The sequence below is a fragment of the Delphinus delphis genome, chromosome 13, assembly GCF_949987515.2.
Source record: "Delphinus delphis chromosome 13, mDelDel1.2, whole genome shotgun sequence".
Lineage (NCBI taxonomy): Eukaryota > Metazoa > Chordata > Mammalia > Artiodactyla > Delphinidae > Delphinus > Delphinus delphis.
Window position 1 is genome coordinate 22276999 of NC_082695.1, and position 26138 is coordinate 22303136.

Here is a 26138-nt window from a genome sequence, read left to right on the forward strand (position 1 = left end):
ATACTTTAAAAAATGGTAAATGTTATAATATGTGAATTATATCTCAATTTTATAAAAGGAGAAAGAGGACCTGGGCTACAGTGCTGACCCTAGCCATGTGGCCTTGGGTGAGTTTCTTACCCTGCTGGTGCCTCCTTTCCATCCCCTATAAAATGGGGACAAAATGTTTCCCTTTGGAAGTTGCTGGGAGGATTTACCTTATAATGAATGTGGAGCCTCAGCACAGTGCCTCACCTGCGGTTGGTCCCCAGTGATGAACGTGGCCACTGTGGTGCTGGTGAAGCACCAGGATGACGTCCACCTCAGCTCCTGCCAAGCCACGGCAGGACGGCCAAAAAGAGGACCCTTTCTTGGGCCACTCACTGTGCAGCAGGATGTCAGAAGCCAGATGACCTGGCCTGGCTGTGTGATTTGGGGCAAGTCACTTGCCTTCCCTGAGTCTCTGTTTCCTCATCTGCAGAGTGGAGATGATCATAGCACCCTCCCCACCTGCTGCATGAGAAGATGTGGACAAAAACCCAAGTGTGAAATGCCACGTGCTGCGTAGACCCCTACACTGAAAATAGCTCTGAGATGGGAAAAGTGTGCTCCCGGCCGTGCTGGCTGGTCCTCTTTGTCAAGTCCACCCCCTCCCCCATATGCTCACCTATTCCTTCAGCTGCCTAATCTCAGCCTCCCTGTGGTCTACCCACAGGCACTAGTTCTGGTGGCAGAGCTCTGGCCTGATAGGATCCAATGGGGGGACAGCACGTGGGGCTGCAGCATGGGGGACACACTGTGGATGCTCCAGAGGCTTGGACAACAGGGCAGGAGAGCACCTCCCAGGCCTCACCAGGGTGGCAGAGTGACTTGAATTCGGGCCAGGGCAGGAATGCACACGGCACCACTTCTTTGTTGAGTGTCCAAGGTGAGAAGGCATTTGTCTGCTGGAGCCTCAGTTTCCAGTTTCCCAAACCCACAAATAATGGAACCCCTCATAACTTCTCATGAGCTGCCCTTTAGAAGATACTGCTTTAGTGTCCCCCCAGCCCCAAACTCCTGCCCGATTCCTCACCCAGTAACCCCCAAACTGGCGGATCCCCTTGCCCCAACATGGCTTACCTGCCTGGGTACTGAGGAGATACTGTTCTCAAAGAGGACGTTGCTCGCATCCACGCTGTGTCCCTTAGCAGTAGTGTCTGGCGGATGCCATCAAGGGGTGGGGCTGGTGGTGTCCCTGGTCTCCCCAGTCCCCACCACCTGGCTGCTGCTGGAGCTGCTATCCTTTGCACACAGAGTCAGGGCAGCCCCCTGGTAGTACAGGGTCTGCTGCCTGCATTCCTCCCTGAGGCCTCGCCAGTGCTTAGCAGAGCAGCTGGGGCTCATGAGAGTGATGATGAGTGAATGAATGAATGAATGAACTAATGAATAGTAATACAAGGCTGCATTTGGCCTGTGGATCTGGGGGACTTAGGGGCTCTCAGTGGAACTGGGACCCTGGATTTGGGTCCTGGCTCTGTCTGCCCCCACTCAGAGGCCGTGGGACCTTGGCCAAGGTTCTCGACCTCCCCAAGCCTCAGGTTCCTTTTCTGTAAACCAGGGAGAGTAACAGTCCCAACCTCCCGGAGCCACCGGAGAGAAGCGAACACAGCCTGGGGCTATCACGATTACCCACCCCAGCCAAGGCCCACCTTCCTGAGACACCTAGGCACCACCACCTGGGAGCTAGAGGTGGGTTTGGAGGTGAAGTGGGGATGCTGAGCTGCTCTCAAGGGTACTGGCATGAAGCCTTGGTGAGGAGGCTTTGGGACCCGTGGCAGGGAGCCAAAGAGTGACCCCCCCCAGCCTGTTCTGTGGCCCCTCTCTGTCTGCACCCAGCCCAGGGTGGCACACAGCCACCCAGCAGTGCCTCCCCGCCACCGTCGCATCCCCAGCTCCCCCAGATCCAGCCTCTGTCAGAAGGAGCCTTCAAATACTGCCACTGCCTGAGCCCTTCTCAGAACCTTCCCTGGTCCAGCTCTCCACCTGGCACCTGGCCCTGTGACCTCTGCAGCCTCTCCCCCTCCTCCCCCGCCCTCCCACTCTGAGCTCTGGCCATAGGGACCACCTGTTGAATTCCTCATGTCCTTCTACCTGTGCTGGTCCCTCTGTCCTCGAGAACACTTCCAAGGTTCCCTTAGACTCAGCTCAGCTGCATCTCTTCCAGGAAAGTTTTGCTGCCCCTCCACTGGGCTCCCCTACCACCCTGTGCCTTTGTCCACTTAGCACAGCCCTTTCCACCTTCCTCAATGACTAGATTTGTGGTTCTAAATCAGAACCACCATCTACTGAGTCTCAGTGTATGCCAGGCACTGAGCTGAGCTCAGTGACCTCAGACAAGCCCCTTCACGTCTCCTTAGAAGGGGATGCCAGTACCTCCTTCACGGGGTGTGGGGTGGGGTAGAGGGGCTTATGCTTGTCAGGTGCCCACACAATACCCAGCATCAGGGTTGTCCTGGTTACCAAGGGGCTAGTCCCAGGGCTGCCCTCTGACATCCACCCCCCAGTGGGGAGAACTCCCCAGATTCCCTCCTCTGCTCTTCCTGCCCCCTCCCAGGCCACGCAGCCAGCAGGGAATTGTCCTCTGCGGGGATGTGCAGGCTCCTTTTATATTTATTTATTTACTTACTTACTTATTACTTACTTACTTACTTTTGGCTGTGCTGCGCCGTTTGCAGGATCTTAGTTCCCCGACCAGGGATGGAATAGGGGCCCCAGCAGTGAAAGCGTTGAGTCCTAAGCACTGGACCTCCAATAAATTCCCTGTCAGGCTCCTTTCAAAGCCTGACTTTTAACCACCACCCTGAGCTGTGCGCGCCTGCCCCTCCCATGTCACTGCATACTCCTGTCTTAGTGGCTAGGAGCACGCGGTCTGGCACCAAGCGGGGCTAAATAGAGTCTGTTGGGCTGAAGGAAGAAATGACGTGATTAAGCAGCAGCTTAGGGTGGTCTGGATTCGCTGAAATGCCTGGGCCCCCACCATGGCTCCTGCCTCCCATGTCACCCTGGCCCTCTGTCCACAGCGGTTTCACCAACAGTGAGCAGGCCTTGTTGCCTAGAATTTTCTGCTCTTGGCAGTGTTCCAGAAGCTCTCCTGAGCTGATCTTATTCTAAGATCAGCTCACACTTGCCCACATTTCTGAGCCTTTATCTAGGCTGTACACCCTTCCCAAGCCCCCCACCCCACCCCTACCCCACCACAACCCCAGCAGCCCATAAGCCTCCTCAGCCAGGAAGCCCACCCTGCTTTGAGGCCAGGAACTCAGGGGAAGAAGCTTCTCCTGGCCCAAGGCTGGGTCTGAGGAAGGTGGCACCTGAGAAGGGCGCCCATGGGCAGGAGGCCTGTGGTGTCCAGCCTCAGTGGGCCTTTATTGGGCCCCGCATGTAAAGCACTAAGCTGAGCTATTTGCTAGTCATTTCAGAAATACAGATTAAACCAACACGGACCTACTGTATAGCACAGGGAACTCTGCTCAATATTCTGTAATAACCTAAATGGGAAAAGAATATGAAAAAGAATAAATACATGTATATATATGACTGAATCACTTTGCTGTATACCTGAAACTAATGTAACATTGTTAATCAACTATACTTCAATATAAAATAAAAATTAAAAAAAAAATACAGATTAAAAAAAATTTTTTTTCCCCTTAAATACAAAAGTGATGTGTACTTGTGGTAAAAAAAAAAAAGTTCAGGGACTTCCCTGGTGGTCCAGTGGTTAAGACTCCATGCTCCCAATACAGGGGACATGGGATTCCATCCCTGGTCAGGGAACTAGATTCCACATGCTGCAACTAAGAGCCCTCATGCTGCAACGAAGATCCCGCACGCGGCAATGAAGATCCGTCAAGCCGCAACTAACACCCGGTGCAGCCAAATAAATAAATAAATATATATATATATTTTTTTAAAGTTCAAAAACAACAATAACTCCTCCACCCTCACCTTGTATAGTTTATTCCTGCACCAGGGTGCGGCTCCCTGCCCCCGCTCCGCCCAGGGAGGGCAGAGGAGAGCAGCTCTGGTTGAGGACAGGGGCTCAGGCACCGGGCATATGAGGCTCACATCTGCACGGTGCCACTGCTGACCCCTTGGCCTTGGGTGGGCTCTTAGCCATGCTGAGCCACTGTGAAGTGGGGAGAATAATAGGAACTCGCCCCAGGGGGTTGCTGTGGGCGTTGAAGGCTGGGGTACACAGGCCCACATAGGAGATGAGACCGATGGACGGTGCCCATCGTTACTGGTGATATCATACCCCACCCCTTCCCACCGCGGCAGCTGGAAAAGTCCTGAGCAGCCCAAACTCTGTGGAGCCTGCTGGCTGTACGGATCAGTAACAAGAGCTGGCCAGGCCCCGTGCTCAGCACCTTCCTCAGGGTCTGGGTTCCAGCACAAGCTCTGTGTATGTTTAGGGGAGAGGGGGTGTTTCTGATCCCGACAGCATCCTTTAACCCCTCCCCCTTGCCCACCCCCATGCCTTCCCCTTGGAGGGCTTTTCTGAGCCTGGAGGAGCCAGGCCTGCCCAAAAGCTGGCCCACTGCAGGCACTGCAGGCAGCATACTTCCAAAGTGCTGCACCAGGTTTTTCCTGTACCCTCCCCAGCTCCTAGTGGCTGTAAATCTTCTCCCCACAGGGACTGCAGAGGCGCTGCCCGGCAGCTCAGGCAGGGCTGACTCCCTTGCCCTCCTCCTGGCTCTGTAGGGCACAGCTCCTGTCTGTGGCCCAGACAGGATGCCCAGGGCAGGCGACTGCAGCTTTCTTGCCCTCATCCTTCCAGGCCATCCCGCAGGGCTGGGTTCCCCACTCACCACGCCCTTCCCTCTCAGCCAGCCTCGCTTTCTCCATCTGAAAAACAAGAGGCTTGGGTCTGAATCTTTTCTAAAGATCCTCACCTGAAACTAACACAACATTGTAAATCAACTATGCTCCAATAAAAATTTTTTTTAAAAAAGATCCTAATGAGAGTCATAATCACTATCCCTAAAAAGTGCTCACACACAACACACAGTTTTGCATCAAACATTACCAGCTGCCTCCTCCACCAGATCTGCCACAACTCTGGACTCTGCCTGGTTAGGAACCTCTGTGTCTCCAGAGCTACTGTTATTTTCAAAAAGCAAGCTGCAAAACAGAATGTATCGTATCATCTTTTTAAAAACATAAATATTAGCATTTACTTGTAAATGCATAGGAAAATCTAAAGGAATCTATATAAGAAATTATTCCAGAGCTTGTCTCTAGGGTGTGGGGTTTCAGGAGCTTTTACTGTGTACCTCAGACATTTTTGGAACTGAATATTTTTGTAACAATTGTAGGCTTTTAGGGATTTCTCTTATTCTCATTTAAAATATGATCCTATTATAGTATCACCAACAACCCCGAGTTCACCAGGCCATTGTTTCTTTTGTTGAGCACATTGAGTCAACCAGGGACCCAGATGGTATTGAGGACTCAGGCTTCTGAAGCGTGATAAGCAAGGGATCAACAGGATTAAGACCATGACTTGACACTTAATACTGGGTTCCTACGGGCAAGGTAATTAACCTGTCTAGGCCTCAGTTTACCCTCCAAAATGGAGTTTATCCTCAGTTCATGCCTCAAAGGGTTTCTTACTTTGCTAAGAAGGAAAAATAATTAATTTATTTACTTATTTTTAATAATTTTTTTTTAAAGAAAAGACTCTTGAATGAGGCAGGCTCTTAAAGACCCTGCCTGGGTCCCCAGAGGAGTCACTAGGTCTTGGTACCATTTTCATTGCCCCCCCAAATTCTTCCCAGCTGTTGGGTCTCAAGCTGGACCCCCAGAAGGTTCCCACAAGACCAGGAGCCCAGAGGACGAATGTGGCTAATGGAATCTGGCCTGGACTCTTTTGTGTCTGGCACCCGTTCAGCAATGGGGATATAAAAAACCCAGACATCACCTCATCGCTGTTTCATCATAAAAGGAGACTTTCTCCCTGCACATTCCTGCAGAGGACAAGTCCCTGCTAGCTGCGTGGCCTAGGAGGGGGCAGGAAGAGCAGAGGAGGGAATCTGGGGAGTTCTCCCCACTGGGGGGTGGATGTCAGAGGGCAGCCCTGGGACTAGCCCCTTGGTAACCAGGACAACCCTGATGCTGGGTATTGTGTGGGCACCTGACAAGCATAAGCCCCTCCACCCCACCCCACACCCCGTGAAGGAGGTCCTGGCATCCCCTTCTAAGGAGATGTGAAGGGGCTTGTCTGAGGTCACTGGGCTACACCCAGGATTTGCCCCAAGTCTGACTGACTCCGGAGCCGGTGCTCTCTGCTTCCTAGGAGCCCAGAGGCCCGTGGCCTAAGCACACCTCTCTTCAAACAACATGTGCAACCTTGGGTAGGTCTGAGACCCTTCCTGAATGCTTCCATATCCCCCAAAGCCTCTGGATTTTCAGAGGAAAACTCTGGGCCATCTAACCTCTTCCTCCAGGTTAGCTCTGCCATGCGTTTACATGTTGGGCTTTCCTGGAAGAGTTGATCTGAACACAGGGCCTGACAGCCTCAGAAAGTGAACTAAAACAGCAACCAAACAGACAAACAGAACCCCCACGGGCCCAGACAGTCTCCAAGAGCTACGATAGGAAGGTTCCCACAGTCCCAGATACCCAATGCACTCTTTCTAGGGGCCAGTCCTGCCCCGCAGGCCCCTCTGGCTGCCTGTTCAGTCCACCTGGCTCAGGGTCCTCACGCTTCCCCCCCTCTACCCCACTCTAGAGGACCTGGGTCCCCTCATGCCTCACTGAGTGCAAGTCAGAATACTAGGGACCCTGGGCGTCTCAGGACTCCTCAGCAGGGCCCCCCAAGGCCAGTGCACCAGCACGACTAGGCAGAGGTGGGCCTCACCACTCCCCAACCCCCATCTTCCTTTCTTCACCCACCTTCTTTGGGGTGATTACTGGGAAAACGGGCACAAGGGTGTCTTAGGAGAAGCTATAAATTCAGATTTTTATGCTACATCACCTGATTGTTTTCTTTTGTTTTTGTTTTTTGGCAGTGCCACGCAGCATGTGGGATTTTCATTCCCTGACCAGGGACTGAACCTGTGCTCCCTGCAGTGGAAGTGCGGAGCCCTAACCACTGGACCGCCAGGGAAGTCCCCACCTGGTTGTTAAATGTAGACAACAGTTCTGATCATTTGGTATGTGATCTCAAAACTGCCCTTCCGCGCCTCTGCTTGGCATCCCGGGGGCTGACCCTTGTGAACTACATTTCCCAAGTTCCTTTGCCAACTGGCCCTGGTTTGGTTCAGCCAATGGGAGGCACTGAAGGGAGACTGGAGGGTGGGAAGAAGCCAGGGTATTTCCCCCTCTCTGCGCAGTGGCTGGGTATCCTCTGAAGCTCCACTGCCCCGCCTGCAGCCCATTCTCCATGATCCCAGGCCAGGAGTTCCAGTAACCACTCCCCCATTTCCTGTTTGGCTTTTCAAAATTGCCCCTATGGAACCCCTTAAAGTGGGCTCTGGTTTTCTGACTGATACAGTAACTAATTCAAATCCTCTTTTTCCCCCCACATTAAAAAAAAAAAAGTGGTAAAAAATATGACATGAAATTTACCATTTTAATTTTTTTTTTTTTTTTTTTTTGCGGTACGCGGGCCTCTCACTGTCGTGGCCTCTCCCGTTGCGGAGCACAGGCTCCGGATGCGCAGGCTCAGCGACCATGGCTCACGGGCCTAGCCACTCCGAGGCATGTGGGATCTTCCCGGACCGAGACACGAACCCGTGTCCCCTGCATCGGCAGGCAGACTCTCAACCACTGCACCACCAGGGAAGCCCATTTTAATCATTTTTAAGTGTACAGTTCAGTGGTTTTAATTACATTCACAATGTTGGGCAACGATGACGACTATCCATTTGTAAATTAGAGCCTTTTAATATCCTTGGGGCTGAACCAAGCTGGTCTGCAGCCTACATCAGCCTGCGTGTCCTTCACTTTGCAGGTGGCAAATACCCTCTTATGAATTCTCCCACCTGAGCATCCCAAAGCCCCTGATGTTAATGGGAGAGGGAAGATGACCTCCATTTCACAGAGGAGGAAACTGGGGCTCAGGCAGATCAAGGCTACTGACCAAGACACCCGATTCCAAGCCCTGTGCTCTGTCCTCTTAGCTCCCCCAGCTTTTTGTTAGCTCCCCCCCTCCCCACTCTCCAAACCCCTGCACATACCCCCTGCTGCCCTGCCCCCCATCAGGGGTAAACTCCTGCCACTGAGCTTCCCCACAAAGTGTCATCCCAGAGAGTTGGGTGGGGGTGGGGGTTCTTGGGGTCTGCACACCCACGGACACCACAGAGCTGGGCACCAAATAAGAACAATGACAACAACAACAATAATAATACCACCTAATGTTTATTCACACTCAATTCCTTCTGCATGTGGGAAGGAAGGAAGAGTTCTGAGGGTCTCGTGTCTGTGCTTTTCAGCGGTCAGATATAAGAAGGGGGTGGTGGAAAAGCTCAGAGCAGAGGCTTCCATAATTGAAACAACCCAACTAATCACTTATCAAGGGCCAACTACATTCCCCAGTTTGAGGTACTTTGTCTCTTAATCCTCATGCATGAGAAAACAGAGGCTCCTCAGGGAGGTGGACTCACCTGGTTCCACAGCAGAAAGGGCTGGAGCTGGGACCCACACCTAAGTCAGTTTGGTTGCCAAAGACCAAGGCTGCCCCGCCTGCCCTGACACTCCCCCTCTGTTCACTCTGGCCTCCCAGCCTTTGCACAGGTTGTTTCCACACACTGAGCAGCGTCCATGAGGGATAATGAGGTGGGTCTCAGATTGGGCAGAAGAGATCTCCCCAGGCCTGACGCAGCCCTTCCCAGTCGCCGGTCAGGGCCCTGGACCAGAGCCCAGGCTCTGCTGCAGCCTGAAGAGAAGAGGCAGTTGCTGGGGTGTGGGGGTGGGCACAACGGCAGCGGGGAGAGCGGCCCCGGTGGGGGGATGGAGGCCTTCAGTGACCCCACGTCTCCACCAGGGCATGACAGACATTCTATGTCAAGCCCTGAGCCACTCACAGACCTGGGTTTAAACCTGGCTCTGAATAACACACATTCAGGTTTGCCTGTGAACACACAGTCCTGCTCTGAAGGACACTTGAGAATCATCCTGGTTGCCTCCAGGGGAGGAGCTGAGTGGCTGTGGATCAAGGCAGAGTAGGCAGACTTTTCACTGTCTACCCTTTGGGCCCTTGGACTCTTGAACCATTAATAAATAATTTAAAAAATTTAAATCCTGGATTGGTAAATCACTGTGTGACCCTGAGTAAGTCACTTAGCCTCTCTGAGCCTCTATTTCCCCAACTGTAAAAGAGTGTTAATTATAGCACTTACTCCATAGGGTAAGGGTAAAGCATAAATAAAAGCATGCATGCAAAGAGTTAAGCATGACACCTGACACACAATAAGAGCTCCTAGAATGGGATTGTTATTATTATTATTGGCCATTTGCCTGACAGACCCCAGGCAAGGGCTACTGCCACAGTCCTCTGTCACCTTCCAGGATCTCATCCTCAATATGGAGGCCATTCCAGCAAACGCCAGCTCCGTTGCCACTAGCTCTGTGACTTGTGTAGATTATGTCACTGCTCTGTGCCTCTGTTTTCTCCTCTGTGAAACAGAGACACTAGAACTTGCCCACTATCCACAAGACTATTAACAGTCAAGATTGGTCATTCAACATTTCCTAGCGATCTCGGTACCGCATATGGTGCCCGGCACAGGGTGCCAGGGTAAGGGTGAAGGGCGCACAGTCTGGTGGGGGAGGGAGGCAGATACATTAACCGATGCTTACAAAAGAGAGACGTGGTGGATGAGGGAAAGAGAACTAAGAGAGGCCAGCAAAGGAGCCTAACCCAGCCCGGGGAGGGAAGGACAACAAGGAAGCCTTCCTGGAGGAGGTGTTGCCACACCTGAGCACTGAAGGATGATCAGGGGTTGGTCAGTCAGTTAAAGGAGAAAGGGGGGACTTCCCTGGTGATCCACTGGTTAAGACTCTGCACTTCCACTGCAGGGGAAACAGGTTTGATCCCTGGTCAGGGAACTAAGATCCCGCATGCCGTGCGGCGCAGCCAATAAATAAAGAAAATTTTAAACATTTTTAAAAAGGAGAAAGGGGGTCAGAAAAGGAAATGCAGGCAGAAGAAGCAGTAAGAGCAAGGGCTGGAGGTAGAAGACCCAATGGGTTGTTCCAGAACAAACAGGAAGGAGGCTTGGTGCTAAGGGCAGTGGGAAGCAGAGGAAAGTCTTTTGTCATCGACCTTAAAGAATTGCCTGGTTTCAGAGCCCAGCTCTACCTCTTATCAGCTGTGTGACCTTGGGCAAGTTACTTAACTTCTCTGTGCCAAATGAGGGGAACAGTGCTTACTCCATACTGTTTCTGTGAGGATAAAAGTTAATTAATTCATGTAAGGTGCTTAGGACAGGACCTGGCACACAGCTCTGTTCAGCTGTCTTCTGCTGGCCCAGGCACATAGCGGCCTTCAAGGAGATGATGCTGCTTAAATATTTGCCGAGTGGATGAACAAATGAGCAAACAGGCTGCCAAACCCTTGCACAGTCCCATGGCCCCTTGCCCACGCCCAGGGTTGGGGCCTGCCCTGGCTTCTCCACTTCCTGACCACTGAGCAGGGATCACAGATCGCCTGGAGGCTCAGTGATGCCCCCCCACCCCCCAACATCTGGGAACCACCTTGGTCACAACATGCCCACTGCCAGCCCATCCCCCATCTCTGACACAGTTCACAGGGGCCTGGACTTGACCACCCCAGGCTGAGGGGGCTGCTCTGGGCCTCAGACGGGAAGGAGACCCTTGTTTATCGTCACCTGCTAGTACCATGTCTGGCACAGGGATACACCTCCAATAACTCAGGTCTGACTCTCAGGGAGCTGAGGACCGGCCTGGAGGGAGGGGAGCCCTGCCCTAGACCATGGGGCTCCGAGGCTGGGCTTCTCCACCATCCCCATCACCCATCCTGTCCTTCCTCTCCCTTGTCTGCCTGGCCTGGCTGCCGAGGTCCCTGTTCAGACACAGAGATTCAGTTCCAAGGTGAGAAATCCAGGGTTGGGGGAGGTGAGGGTAAATCAGAAGCAGGATGCAGTGAGGACACCTTCAAGATCATTCACACTGTACAAAAGGGGAACCTGAGGCCCAGAGAGAATCCGTAAGTCACGTCGTCAGGCTGCCCAGCCCACCTACGGCAGGGCTGGGATGGGACCTGCTCCTTCCTCCCAGTGCTCAGGGAAGCTCCGCAGGCTGGGGCCTGAAACAACCTGGCTGTCTGCAAATGGGAACCAGGAAAAAGGGGAAGGAGGGAGTGGTTTGCAGGCAGTTTGCTGGAGAGAGCCTTGGGGGAGCCCTATAACTGGCACTGCGGCTAAGGGTCCGGAGCAGGGAGTAGTGCCCAACAGAGGAAGCAGCCGCCACTCCCTGCCACCCCCCTCCCCCGACCTGTGCCTGCTGCTACCACAGCAGTGGGGATGCTGCAGAGGCTGCTGCGGCCCTGGCCGAGTCCCCAGCCTGGCCTGCAGCTCTGCAGAGGGAGGGACGTGGGAGGAGATGCTGAGTCGGGCTCTGCCACTCCAGCTCCAGCCGCAGTGAGAGCAGAATGCTCAGAAAGGCCCGCTGGGGGGTGGCCTGGTGACCTTACCCTGCAGCTGGGTGGAAGGAGAGGGCAGGAGTTGGGCTTTCATTCCCTGCCTGGTCAGGCCTGCAGGCCCCAGGGCGACATGGCTTTAGTGGCTGGGCCTGAAGAAAGGGGGCAGAAAGGGGGCCTGAGGCTGCGCAGAGGAGAAGCTTCTTCAGCCCTGGGGGCTGGGTCTGAAAGGGGGCATCCAGGCCCTGCCCTGAGGGAGTTGACTGATGGCCTGGGGCAGGGACAGGGGAGATGTAGCCCTGACACAATTCACTGTGTGACAAGATAGCTGAGGTGGGATGAAAAAAGGCACTTGATGGATGAGGATAATGACATTAATCATAGCAATCGTGACAATAATGATTCAGCGCAGGTGCTGGGCCAGTCACTGTGAGGCTCAGCACAGCCCTATGAGGGAGGCATTATTTTTCCCCCTTCTACAGGTGAGGTAACTGAGGCCTGCATAGCTGGCTTGCTCCATCCTCGCCCCAGAGACCCTTGTAGGCCTCTCCTCCTGGACTCTGAGCTCCGGGCAGGTGGGGCTCTGACTATTTTGGCCCCTGCTCTTTCCTCCACCCGGAGCCTTCAACCCAACCTGCACTCAAGTGCACAAGATAAGTGGATGCAGGAAGCCAGCCCCGTGGGGGGCAGAGAGAGGGCACACCCACCACCCTTCCCCACTTCTCCATGTAAGTGGAGACACGTCCAACCCTGCATTTGTGTCTGGCAAAACCCACGGTCTGATCTGAGCCTCATGGTGTCTCAAGAGGTGGCCAAGGCCTGGAAAATCACCCCCAATTCACTGATGAGAAAACTGAGGCTCAGGGAGGTTATGTGCCTTGCTTAGGGCCCCAGCCAGCAGTGGTGGGCCAGGCCCCTTCTCCTCCTCCTCCCAGAGCCTATCAGCCCTCTGTGAGGGAGGGCCGGCTTGCTGCCAGGAATAAACGATGCCAGTGGTAGCTAACGTTTAGGGAGCGCTTACAATGGGCCTGGTATGTAGCATCTCATCTAATTCTCCCAATAACATTTTGGGGTTTTGGTGACAGTTGATTAAGGTATAATTCACATAGCATACAATTCACCCACTTAAAGTGTATGAGTCGATGGTTTCTAGTATATTCAGAGTGTGCAACCATCACCACATGATAATCAATTTTAGACCATTTTCATCACCCCCAAAATAAACCCTGTACTCTAACTATCAGCCCTCAAGCCCCTCATACCTACAGCTCCAGGCAGCCACTAATCTACTTTCTTCCCTGTAGATATGCCTGTTCTGGATATTTCATATAAATGGAGTCATATAATATCCAGCAACCTTTTGAATGGGGTGTTATTATTGCTCCTGTTTCCCAGATGAAAGTGACTGAGGCTTGGACAGGTGAAAACCTTACCAAGGGCCTCAATGAAGCAGTAATGGGAAGGATTGGAACCCAGGCCCACCTGACTCCAGAGGCCCTGCTCTTTGTCCTCAACTCCCCCAGTTAGGGAGCCTGGGAGCTCACTGAGTACCCCACTCATCCCCTCCCTTCTACCTGAATCCAGGGCCCCACCCCCAAATTCCTCCATCACACTCAGGGCTTCTGCCAGGGAAACCCCAAGCCCAGAAATCACACACAGTTCTCTCATGACCCTTGCTCTCAATCCTTCAGGCCTCAGCTATGCCACCCCCTCTGAGAAGCTTTCCCTGACTGCTCACTTTCTTGGCACTCCACTGCCCATGTGCCTTTGCCCACAGAAGACCGGGCAGCCTGGCTCCCTCTCTGTGGTTGGGAAATTGAGGCCCTGGGGAGGTGTCTAGGGTCACCCAGTGAGACGAGGCAGAGCGGGGAGCAGGGCCAGACTCCCGACTCCCACACCAATGCTCTTCCTCCTGGCTATTCCAAACAGGAAGCCCTCATCTCCTCCACCCTTATCCCATCCTGAAAGTGGTGTCATCAGGCCCACGGGCAAGAGGGGGAAACTGAGGCTCAGCAGAGTTAGTGATCTGCTCAAGGCCACAGGCACTGAGCCAGGACGCACCTGCTGACTCCCCAACCTCCCCCACCAGACGAGCTGAGTCAGGAGCCGCAGCGTGTGGCTCCCATGGCTCCTGGACTTGCCCCTCTACCAACCCTCATAAAATCGGCTCCTTACTTGGTGATGAGGGGAGCTGGGATTCCCGTCTTCTTCGTGGCTGTATTCCCAGCGCAGTCCTGAGCCTGGAACAGGTTCAGGAATTGTTTGTTGAATGGATGATGGAAAAAGGGAAGGAAGGGAGGAGTGCGGGTGGGGCGGGAGAGGGTGGTGTGGGCCGTTAAACCGCCTGCTCAGAATCGCAGGATGCCTTTTACTAGAATCGCAGGGTCTTACACCAATTCTTCTGACTCCTGAATCTAGAACTCCTTACATCTGTGGGTCTATGCCTCTTGGGGAGTCACCCACACAATCCTGCGCCCAGTTTTGAGGGCTCCTGGCCCACTAGAGCTCACCCACAGGCCTCCAGGAGTCGAGTCTCTGTACTGCAGGTTGAGAACCTTGTACAGGCTACACAGCCCTGTCCTGGGGACACAACTGACATGAACACACTTCACCAGAGCCTGAAGCACAGCACACTGTCTCCACCTTAAGCCTGTGTGGAGCTGCAGCCCCTGGCACACAATGCAGCAGTTCTGACACCATTCCTCCACCTCCTCCCTCCTCACTCACATGGCCCACTGTCCCTCCCCAGGGGCTGCCACCAGCCAGGGACGTGATGGAATGCTTGTTAATGCTATTTAAGCCTCCATCAGGCCTGGCAGCCTACGCCCTCAGCTTCCGGGGCAGGGAAGCCTGCATCCCACATCTGGGTCCCCCGATAACTCAGCAGGACCCTGCCTCTCTTCCCTCCACCCTAACACCATCTTGGTTGTAAGGGGCAGAGGATCGGCAGGGTCCAAGGCTCAGGAACTCTCCCAGTGTCCAGAATGGTGCGGCAGACACAATTGGTAACAGTTGTGTTTGTTGAGGGTTTTCTAAGCCAGAAATGGTGTTAGGCTTTTTGCATATGTTTTTTCACCAAATCTCAAATGAAGCTGGTCCTGTTACACCCCGTTTTACAGATGCAGAAACCAAGCCACAGAAAGGAGAGTCACTTGTCTGAGGTATCCCAGAGGGAGTGCAGGCATTCAGTCTTGGGTTGGTCCAACCTCGAGGGTGGATTCTGAACCATTAGTTACTGTTGATTGTTCCCCTTCACCTGTGTAGGCATCTGTCCTTGGAAGCCCGGCACCAGGAATGTTCTGTGTGGGGTGGTAGATTCACATTCATTACCATTTCTCAGAGGATGCAGAGTCTGCTGAACCTCAGCTTGTCTCTTCAGTTGCAGTCATAAAATATTAAAGCCAGAAGATGCCCTGGTGACTGGGATTGTCTAGTCTCCACATTTTATGAAGCGGGAAGCTGAGGCCCAGAGATCCACACGACTTGGACAAGGTGTTCCCAAGTCACAGGTAATTAGGAACAAACCCAGGACTCCAGATGTCATGTCAATGCTCCCTAAAATCAAAGAATGTGAGCTCAGGAAACAACGTCCAGGGCCTTCCAGCCCAAGCCTCTCATTTTACAGAAGGGGAAACCGAGACTCAGAGAAGAGTGGGGTCTTCTAAGAGTGATATACAGGCAGGCAGGGTGTACCATCAATGGACCCAAAAGTCCCAGTTTTGTACTAGCAGTGACCAGACATATGAGATGACCTATCAGAGCCTCATCTGTGAAGTGGCAATAAAAAACCTATAGTATAGGCTCACTGTCAGGAGTATAAATGATGCTGGACCTTAGGCCAGCACCCAACACATACTAAGTGCTCAATTCACGGTATATTTTATTAACACTGGTAGGCTCTTGTCATTTTCCTCCTCTGCCATCTGCCTTCCAGGTCAAACGTTTCTCGGTACAGTACAGTGGGTAAGACTGTGGACTACTGCTTCAGCCACTTGTTAGCTGGGTGACTTTGGACTGGTTACTACTTTGTGACTCTGGGCTTCAAATGTCTCATCAGTAAACTGGGGATGGCAAATACAGGACCTACCAGGCAGGGCTGTTGGGTGATGGAAATAATACACGTGACAGGTTTAATGCAAAGCGAGGTATATAGTAAGTGCTCAACATATTTGAGCTACCACAATTACTTATTACTTTCATGGCCATGTCGCATGTCTGTCACATCTCTGGCTGCAGGGCGCCTGCTCCACCTGGAAGGATCTGGTCCCCAATCTCCAGAACTCTCCAGTGTCAAGAGTGCTAACGCAGCAAGGGAAGGAGATCTCAGAGCTCTGTGCCTCCACGGGGATGCAGCTCTAATTTCTCAGTGCCTGCCTGGAGACGGGAATTCTGGAAATGCTGGACGAAATTCCGATTTTTGCAGTTGTGGAAGTGTCCTGGAAGAGACCCCCATTGTACAGGTGCAGAAACTGAGGTCTGGGGAGGGGAAGGTTGCTGCCCACAGATGCACAGACGCCCGGACACAGGCCCGTGGCATGACGCACCGGTGTCCTCGCTTGTGGCACCCCAGGGACGATTCCCTTCCCCAGGAGCCCCCGCCCCCGAAGAGCGCTGGTCGGGCCCCTCCCAGAGCCCTGCCCCCTGCGTTCGAGGCTGCTCGTCCCGCCCTTCCGGTGGCCTCTTCGCCTCTGTCCCGGCTTTATTTAAGACAAAGGGAGCGATGGCAACCAAGGCCGTCGCCACCTTTCTGCGGTCTCCAGGGATAATTTTTTTTTAAAATAAATTTTATTTATTTATTTACTGGCTGCGTTGGGTCTTCGCTGCTGTGTGCGGGCTTTCTCTAGTTGTGGCGAGCGGGGGCTACTCTTTGTTGCGGTGCGCGGGGGCTACTCTTTGTTGCAGTGCGCGGGCTTCTCATTGTCGTGGCTTCTCTTGCTGCGGAGCACGGGCTCTAGGCGCCTAGGCTTCAGTAGTTGTGGCACGTGGGCTCAGTAGTTGTGGCGCACGGGCTTAGTTGCTCCGCGGCGCGTGGGATCTTTCCAGGCCAGGGCTCGCACCTGTGTCCCTTGCATTGGCAGGCAGATTCTTAACCATTGCGGCACCAGGGAAGCCAAGCCCTCCACGGATGCTTTTGACCCATGACTTCTGACCAAGGCTGCTTGGGAGTTAGGTCCGAGTTGTAGGGAGCACTCCCGGCTTCTCCGAGCCCGTGCTTCGGAGAAGTGCTCGACAGTCTTCGGAAGCCGGAGGGAGCGCTCGGGCATTTCCGGCGCCGAGGGGCGAGGCTGATGGTGAACGCAGGCGTACCCGCCCCCCCGCCTGTAGAGTCTGTCAGGCCAGAGAGCCGGCCTACGTATTAGCAGGCACAGAAACAGGCTCTGTAACCCTGGAGCCTCCATTACTTCCTCTGGAAAATGGGCAGATGACAAGTCTTGTGAGGCTCCAATGGAACCCCGATAAGTTTTTGAGAGAAACTAGAAGACACATTGGTAAATATCCACGCTATTTAACTTGCCTCAGTTTGTTCATTGTAATTAAGGGTAATTGTACCTTCCTTTCCTGTGTAAATTGTGAGAATTGCAAACTGTGGGAAAGATACATGTACGAGATCTGGCACCTTGTAAGCACCCAGTAAAAGGCAATGATTGTGATAATGGGCAAAGCACCCTCCTTGCCAAGACAGGAAAGAAAGTCCACGTGTCTATTCCTGCTTCCAAGGACCTTCAGCCTCAGAACCAGAAGCAAGGTAGCTGTGAGCCGCAGTGAAAGCACTGGCTGGGAGTCAGACCTGCCACGGACCACTTGGCCTCAGTTTCCTCATCTGTACAACTGATGGCCTTTAAGGCCCTCTAGCCTGGCTTCCTTGAACTCTGGGTTGTGAAACGCAGTCCAAGATGGCTCTAATTATAGACTGGCATTTATTCATTCAACAAACTTCACTGAGGTAATACTCTGGTACCAGGTCCTAGGGAAGCAACATTGAATAAGAGATGCCTGTCACCCTTGCCCAAAGTACAGTTAGGAGACAAATAGCCCTTTAGAATACAGTGTTAGGCTAGAATGAGGGAAAGGCAGGGGGCTATGGGAGCCCACACGTTGCGGGTAGGGAAGGCTCCCTGAAGGCAGAGTTAACATGGAATAGCTAAAGCATAAAAAGAAGTTATGTAAATGGGGGAAGTGAATTTGGGGTGGGGGAAAGGATGTCAGAGAAGAAGCTCTGGGTACAAGAGATTATGGCAGAATCAAGAATTTCATGGAGGGACTTCCCTGGTGGCACAGTGGTTAAGAATCCGCCTGCCAAGGCAGGGGACACGGGTTCCAGCCCTGCTCCAGGAAGATCCCACATGCCACGGAGCAACTAAGTCCGTGTGCCACAACTACTGAGCCTGTGCTCTAGAGCCCACGAGCCACAACTACTGAGCACGCGTGACACAACTACTGACGCCCCCGCGCCTAGAGCCCGTGCTCCGCAGCAAGAGAAGCCATGACAATGAGAAGTCCGCACACTGCAACCAAGAGTAGTCCCCGCTTGCCACAACTAGAGAAAGCCCGCACACAGCAATGAAGACCCAACGCAGCCAAATAAATAAATAAATAAATAAATAAAATAAAAAAAGTTTCATGGAGGTGGGCCTGGAAGGCAGGAGAGATTTGGGCAGAGAGGGATGTGGGCAGGGGAGGGCATACCAGCTCTCTCTGTCCTTTCCATCCAGCCCTGCCCCCTCCAAAGCCACCGCCAGGAAACATTCTTGTGTCCTTCTCTCTGTGCCTCAAGTGTTTATATCCCCACCATATGTTCACCCACTGCACACATCCTGAGTGCCCCAGTACAAGGACCACTCCCTGCACTCATGGACTCATGGTCTAGGAAGGATGTGAAGAAACAGGCACCAGGGACTCCAGCACATGCCATCACCTACGTCCCAGGACAGGCACCTAGGTGATGAATGGGGTTCAAGCAGGAAGGACATGGAGGAGGAGGAAGTCTCGGACTGAAGGGATGAGGCGGGGCAGCATTCCCAGGAGAGGTCCAGTTGTGAGCAAAGACAGGGAGGTGGGACCGGGTGGCCATGTTCTAGAGCCAAGTTTTGTGCTTGGCAAGTGATTTAACCTCTCCAGGCCTCAATTTTTCTCACCAAAACTTCTTAAGAGTGGATGTGACACCTAAATGAGATAAGGTATGTAAAAGACTTAACAGCAGGGCTCAATCAGTGAACTTGGAAGGTTGGTCAAGGCCAGATCAACACAGGCAGTACTGCTGTAGGGACACTGGTTCAGGATGTACATCCCCAGGCCCCTCCACCAGAGATTCTGACTCAGAGGTTATGGGCGGGCCGGGGGATTTGCTTTGGTGACCAGCATTGTGGCAGAATGTTTTAAATTTTTAAATAAAAAGCACATTTTCTCCACTAACTGCCCCTGAGAGAGCAAAGACCTCAAGGTCAGCTCTGTCTCCTCCTTCCTTCACCACTAACCTCCCCAGAAGCCAGAAGGCGGTTCAGATGCCCAGCAGAGTTTTTACCGGCGTGTGTGACCAAGTGCCCGGTCCAGGTCTGCTATGGGCTCCCGCAGTCTTCCGTCCACCCATCCGTGGCAGGCGCCTGGCTCAGGGCCGAGGAAGAGGTTTTAGAAACCTACCTGGCATGTCTCCTCGCTGCTGCCGTTTGCTACTTTTGGGTGGTGCCAGGCTGCTGCCAGGCCCTGTGTGTCCTCATGCAGACTGACTTCAAAGGGATGGGCCAGGATGTGGCTGCCCCTCAGCAAAGCAAGCTTCATGTCCCCAGAGCCCTGGCTGTGCCCATTTGTAGGGGCCTCTTTTAAGGCCCAGTAATGCCTCATCTACCTGCCAACACCAACCATCAGAAATGAACTTTTATCCAACTGATAGTTCTCCCCCTAAGCCTCAACACCCCAATTTAAACTCATTGGCATAGAATCTTTCTCAAATGTCCTATGGACAGCCTTCTCCTCCAGAATAAAGAGATGAAGCAACACGGAAATGTTTTTTTCTGAGAGCCGTTGTGGATCCCAGGAAGTGCAGGTGGCCCTGCTGTGAGCCACAGCCCCACCACCACCTTGCTCAGTGACCTTGGCAGGTCACTTTCTCTGACTTAGACGTCCTACTCTGTATTGGGGGATGACCCTGCGGACCTAGGGCAGTTGTTGCAGACACCACATACATAGGGGGCCAGCACACAGGAGGCAAGTGCTCAGCACACAGAGGTTGCCAAAATTGTTTTCTTGATGACTCAAGATCTACACTGTGAACATTAATCATGGTTCCATGACTGCTGTCTAGTTATCTGTCTCCTCAGGGTAGGCCATCCAGAAAGCTGCCAGCTGTCATTTCAACTTCCTGACCATACTGCCTTGGGGGCCTCCTTCCCCAAGACAATGCCAGTTCTCAACCCCCCTTGCTTCCATCAACAGGCTGGAAGGAACTCCCAGAGCAAAGCTCCAGCCAGTGTGATGGGACCAGGAAAGTGCTGGGTCCAGTTCTAAAGCAGTGGTCCTGTGGGAACCTAGCTGGGCCTTCCTATGAATGTGAGAGGTGATAGCACAGTCTTGTAGTTGAGCATACTTGCTGTCGAGCCCATCAGACCTGGGTTTGAATCCCACCTTCACCACTTACTAGCTGTGACCTGGGGCAAGTTTCCCAACCTCTCCGAACCTCCATTTCCCAAACCATGAAGTGGGGATAGTAACCGTCTCTATTTCATAGGGTTGCTGGAATGAGAGAGGCCAGGTGTAAAAGAGGCCAGGTGTAAAAGCAGAGGTACCTCACAACTATACTCCAATAAAAATTAAGTTAAAAAAAAAAAAGAGGGCTTCCCTGGTGGCACGGTGGTTGAGAGTCCGCCTGCCGATGCAGGGGACACCAGTTCGTGCCCCGGTCCGGGAAGATCCCACATGCCACGGAGCGGCTGGGCCTGTGAGCCATGGTCGCTGAGCCTGCGCGTCCGGAGCCTGTGCTCTGCAACGGGAGAGGCCACAACAGTGAGAGGCCCGCGTACCGCAAAAAAAAAAAAAAAAAAAAAAAAAAAAAGAAAAAGGAAAAGAAAAAAGAAATAAACAAAACCAAAAAAAAAGAAAAACTTGCATAATGAAATTATGATGAGATGGACATTTTTGCACGTATGTAAAATTTCAGTTGATGTGTCATACTCAACTGAAATAATGATGAACATGTTTTGAAATAATGATGAATGAACATGACTGGTTCAAAGCTTTAAAGAAAATATTTGATGATCCCTGCAAAAATGTCAAACCATGCAATAATGCTTTTTTTATGAAATCATGTTAGTTAAAGCACAACTATTTGATTTCCATTACTGAAGCAAATAAAATGCATCCAAAAAAAAAAGTAGAGGTACCTCTTCCCCTCCTTAGCTGAGAGCCTTGAGTCCTATTATTGCTTAGCCTCTTGCACTAGATAACAAGAATAAAACAGCCCTAGAGCGTGTGTAACTCCGAATGCCTCATCCAGTTGCTAGAACTTTTTCCTTAGGGAAAACGAATGAACCGTCTCACCCTCAGACTCGGGAACCACAGCCGGAGAATCATTCATCCATAATTGCTCGCAAAGGGAACCAGGGCGGGAGAGATGGGGCGGATCTGTAAATCCACCCACCAGCTCCTGACCTTTGTGGCAGAATTCAGCCTCCCACACGGTGTCATCCCAGGGCGGCAGACAGATGGGTGGGCAGGCAGACCTGCTGCAGGCTTTCATCAGCTTTGGGCCAGTCCCCTTGTGGTTACAACTATGGGCGGATACTAGGAGGGGGAGGCTTATGCAAAACTGCACGTAGTTCAGTTTTTGCTGTCTGTTTCATAAAGGGAGTGGGGGAGGGAGGCTGCCTCCCCTTTACTATAAATCAAGGCCTGCAAAAATAGGACAACTCTAAGGAGCGGGAGGAGGAAGAGGGGAGGAGGAAAGGGATAAGGAGGACAGAGAAACTGGGGGTGGGGGAGAGATGGAAGAACGTGATAGAAGAAGGAACAGAGAGAAGGGAAGGAGAGAGAGTATGTGAGGCATGATGAGCACCAAAGAGAGATAAGGAGAAAGAGAAATGCTTGGCACTTCACAAATACATAAAAGTAATTGAGGAACTCAAAAAGGAAAAGGTATTACTGAGGTGAGTTTGCAAGCAATGCAGTGGGCAGGGCTTGAGCCCCAGCAAAGGTGACCGCGCGCAGCTCAGGCTGGCTGGGGGGCTCCAAGCCTGCGGCGGCCACGCTCCAAGGGCTGAGCCGGCCTGGAGCTGTCCAGATGCCTGGTGCTGAAATGACCAGGTGCTCACCAGCTTCTCAGGCAGGACTGCTCAGGTATTCGACTACTTGTTAAACACCTACTGTTTGCCAGCCATTGTTCCAAGGGCTGAGGAAAGCTGTACTGAATAAGACAGGCAAAAGTCTCTGTCCTTATGAAGCTTAAATTGTATGGGAGGAGACAAGATAGTAGAATTTTCCATGTTAGAAAAGGTCAAGTTCTATGGAAAGGAGGAAGAGAATGAGTTTAGCAAATGCACCCCCAAACAGCGGTCACAGAGAGGTGACAAAGTGGTGCAGGATGCCCAGGGGGGAGTGAGCCCCCACGTAAAGGATGTGCTGACATTTGGTCACAGGTCACAGAGGCTCTCAGCTGGGCGATCTGTCAGGGGCCAGACCCCAATTCCAGCCAGCTGCCTGTTCTCTCTCTGGGGGCCTCTCATTCCTCCAACCTCAGGCCATCTGGGCCCCGACTGTGCCTGAGAAATGGATTTCCACCCACAGTGTACAGCACCAGCTTAAACTTGGATGATTTGAGACCCTGTCACTGGGTCAACTCGGGCAACTCACTATCTTACTCTGGCCTTCATTTACTCATCTATAATAGGGACAGCGATCCTTGCCTAGTGATCCTTGCCAAGTTTGAGGAGGTACCAAGGAGAAAGTGGTGGCCGAGTTCTCTCTGCTGTACACATGGGGGGATTCCCCCTCACTAGGGTCTCATTCTTCAGAGTCCCCACTGCTCACCACAGGGTCTAATCCTGTAGACACTGAATGAATGAAGTAAGTGGCAGCAATGCTTGGCTGATATTCACCGAGGGCTGTACTGCTTTACCCTTCACACTGCAGCCCTGTTCCTGAAGAACACTAACCTTGGGGGTACGCAGGAGCCCAGATGGCAGCCCAGGGGGAACAGGGGCTGAAGCCCATGTCTGAGTGGGTTCTGCAGTGAGGGCCGATGTGGGCGACATTTGGGGACAAGAAGGGCCTGTGGTCTAATAAGTTTGGGGAAGTCGGCACCTCTGGGAGATTCCCAATGCTCATCACCACGTCCAGGCTCCAAGGGTTGCCCCAAGAGCCCTGTTTAACTCCTTTAACTGTGAAATTCTTCTTTTCCTCTCCTTTTTGGGGAACACTTATCACCATCCTCAAGAAGTTGCCCTGGGAAATGCTGCACTGGGATTTGGGAAGGACTTGAGAACCCTTGTCCCAGGGAGGCAATTTTAGAGGTTTATGGGGTTCTGAACCTCCGTGTTTTGTGTGTGCCTATCACATAGCAGGCACTCAGTAAACATGTGAAGAATGGATGAATGAATGAATGAATGAATATGTTGTTCTACTCACTTTCAAATGGTAAGAATTGAGGGCAGGAAGATGAAAGTGATTTGAGACTCAAGGACTCAGGGCAGGATCATTTTTAGTCCCCTCTAGACCACAAGTTTGGCTGGAGAACTGATGGAATTTATTCATCCATCCATTCATTCACCCAATGACAACTCGGAGTGGTAAGTGTGATGTGGTGGATTAGCACTGGGGACCATGGAGGGGATAACTGACTACATGTAGGGGTAAAATGGATGGCTTCCTGGAGGTGAGCCTGAAGGGCCCTTTGGGGGGCACTGACCCCAGGACTCCCACCCTCATGTCATTTTCCCCAGCCACATGAATCATGCTTGGGACTTCTTGCTTAGAATCTCATGTTTGTGGCCCCCCAGGCTTGGCAGAATCCATCTTGGCCCCTCCCCTCTTTTACCCAGCCTCTGCTACCACTCTCCCTTGCTGTCAGCTGCTTGTCAGCCTCCCCACACCCAGAGGATGCATCTGCATTATGCAGATGACTGAAAAGACCCAAAGGAACTGGGCTCTAATGGCAAGATTCCAAGCAGAATGACAAGTAATGGGGAGCCATGTGAGAGCATGGGAGTCCTCTTGAGCCCCCCAAATGCCATTCTCAGAAGCCTCAGACCAGACACTCACCTCCATCCTCCACCAACTGCAAAGGTGCCCTTCTGCCCCCTGCAAATTGGAGCATGGCTGGATCTTTAAACAGGGGAAAAATGCTTCATCATGTTCTGCTTCTCCATGCAAAACCAGAAACTCCCTTCCCCCTCCCTCCTCCTCCCCAGCGCACTCTCCTCCCTGTAAAACGTGGTTAAAGGGACAGCGCCATCACTTCCCCATCTCTGAGGGTCTGCTTAGAACCAGGGGTCTGGGAGTGAGGTGGAGGGCAAAGAGAAAAGAACTGGCATAGGTCTTTCCTAGGGTATTTTTCTGTCCCCATCCTGGGGATCCTACAGAATGAAAACCATGTTAAACTGGAAATGTAGTGGGGTTTGGGTTAACTGCCTGAGGGAGGCTCAGGTCTGGGAGGGGAGTCTACACTGACTCCCCAGGAGGTCTCAAGGTTCCCTCCTGGCATCTGGCATCTAGGGGTGTCCCTTCAGCTCCCAATGGAGAGGCAAGACAGCCCAGGTGTGTATGTGGGAGAACGTCACAGAAAACAGGGGACCGGATCCCTAGCAGAAGGTCAAGGGGCTGGGTGTCTGGCTGCCGGTGTTTCTCCACGGGATCATTCACCCATCCCTCCTCAGCTCCCTATCTGCATAACACAGGGATCAGGCAAGGGGGAGATAGCATTCCTCCGTCCCATCCCTCAAGGGAAAGGCAGAGGCTAATTAACCCCTTCCCCCCCAACAATGAGCAGTAGGCCCTGTCCCTGGTGCTGAAGCACCAGCCGCAGCGCCGCCCCCACTCCCAAGGCACTTGACAGGAGCCAAACCCAAGAAAAAGCCAAATAACCACCAGCTGTTGCAGGGCCCTCCAAATACCAGGGTCCTCTTTTCTACGTGAATTAGGGTTTATGGGGGTGAGGGACTCTGGTACCCTGAAAGCATCCCATCACTTCTCTGGGGGGGAGAAGGGAAATCTATCATGGCACCCACTTGTCTGTTGTGGGTGTTGGGGAGAGACTACAAGTTGAAGCTGAGGAGATGGGGAGGGGAGAGGAACAAAGATGGACTTCCTAGTTGTGGGAAAGTGGCTGCTATATCCACGGGCAGTAGGAGGTTCTCCTCCCCCAATTCTGCCAGAGATCCCCCAAGTCAGAAGCTGCTGGGGGAGCAGGGGGTCTCAAGTTGCAGCCTGACCCAGGGCAAGGTCCTTTCTCTGTAAAGATGGGAAAACCGAGTGGGGGGGATGGGGGACAACTTGTCCAAGGTCATTTGCCAGCAACTGTGGAGCTGACCTCAGTGTGCAGACCCTGGCCTGAGTGACTCCTAGCCCTCCTGTCACTTCCCCAACTCCCCACAGGCATCAACTCTCCCAGCTTCATGCCAAGTTCCCCGCAGCACGCCCACTCTTGGTTCTCTGACCCTCACACACCCTGCCTTTACAGGGGTCCCTCTGCCACTTCACTGAGGGCCCTCCTTGCTGGGGCCGGTTGTAGGGTCTCCTGCCTCCTATCCTGCGGAGACCACTGTGTCCCCCAATCCAGGCTTCCCTTCTCCATCCTCTGCAGTGTCTCCCACACGCCCAATTCAGGGCAGCCTTGTCGCCCTCCCCAACTCCAGGTCCTCCCCCTCTATTCCGGAGCCGGCTGCAAAGTTCCTTGAGCCCTCTCCTGGTGGCCCCTCTAGCTACTAGGGGAACAGTGTACCTCCACTCAGGGGTTTTCTACCTCTACCCTCTGTAGTGCCCACTATGCTTCCATTCAGGATTACTTTTCTCCCTCCCCTATTCCGGGCCGGCTGCAGACACTCTGCATCCCCTATCCTGAAGGTCTAACTATGAGGAAAAACCTGTGCTCCCTCTCATTCGGGGGTCCTCTCATCCTACCGAGTTTTCTATCGCTCCATCCCGAAGGCATCCTGCCCCTATTCCCATCAGGTCTCCTTGCCCTCCCCCCATTTCAGGCTCCTTCTTTAATTCCGAACATAGTAGCAGGGTCTCCCGACACGCACCAGGGGGCTCCCCTTCGGTCCACTCCGGGAGTCCTCTACCGCCTGACTGCTTCGGGGGTGCTTCTCTGACGCTGCGTCGTCGATTCCCCTCCACTCCTTGGTTTCCCTGCCCCGCCCCTCTCACTGCGGCGGAGCCAGCCGGCCCCGGGCCGCTGGGGGAGGAGGCGGAGAGGGCGGGGCCCTCCTCCCCTGCTCACCCCCCCAGCAACTGCTGAGGGGCTGGACCCCGCCGGGCTGCTATAAAAGGGCCGGCCGGCCGGGTGCTACCGCAGTGCCGCCCGCCC

At 53.0% G+C, this 26138-nt stretch overlaps 1 long non-coding RNA gene across 1 annotated transcript in view; it reads right to left on the reverse strand.

Annotated features, from left to right (window-relative positions):
- The window catches only part of LOC132436523 (uncharacterized), a 39946-nt gene extending 15970 nt beyond the window's left edge, over nt 1–23976 (reverse strand). Inside the window, exon 1 of the long non-coding RNA XR_009521807.1 lies at nt 23873–23976. This is a non-coding gene — a long non-coding RNA (uncharacterized lncRNA). The remainder of the gene's footprint in view (nt 1–23872) is intronic.
- Nucleotides 23977–26138: the final 2162 nt, after the last annotated feature.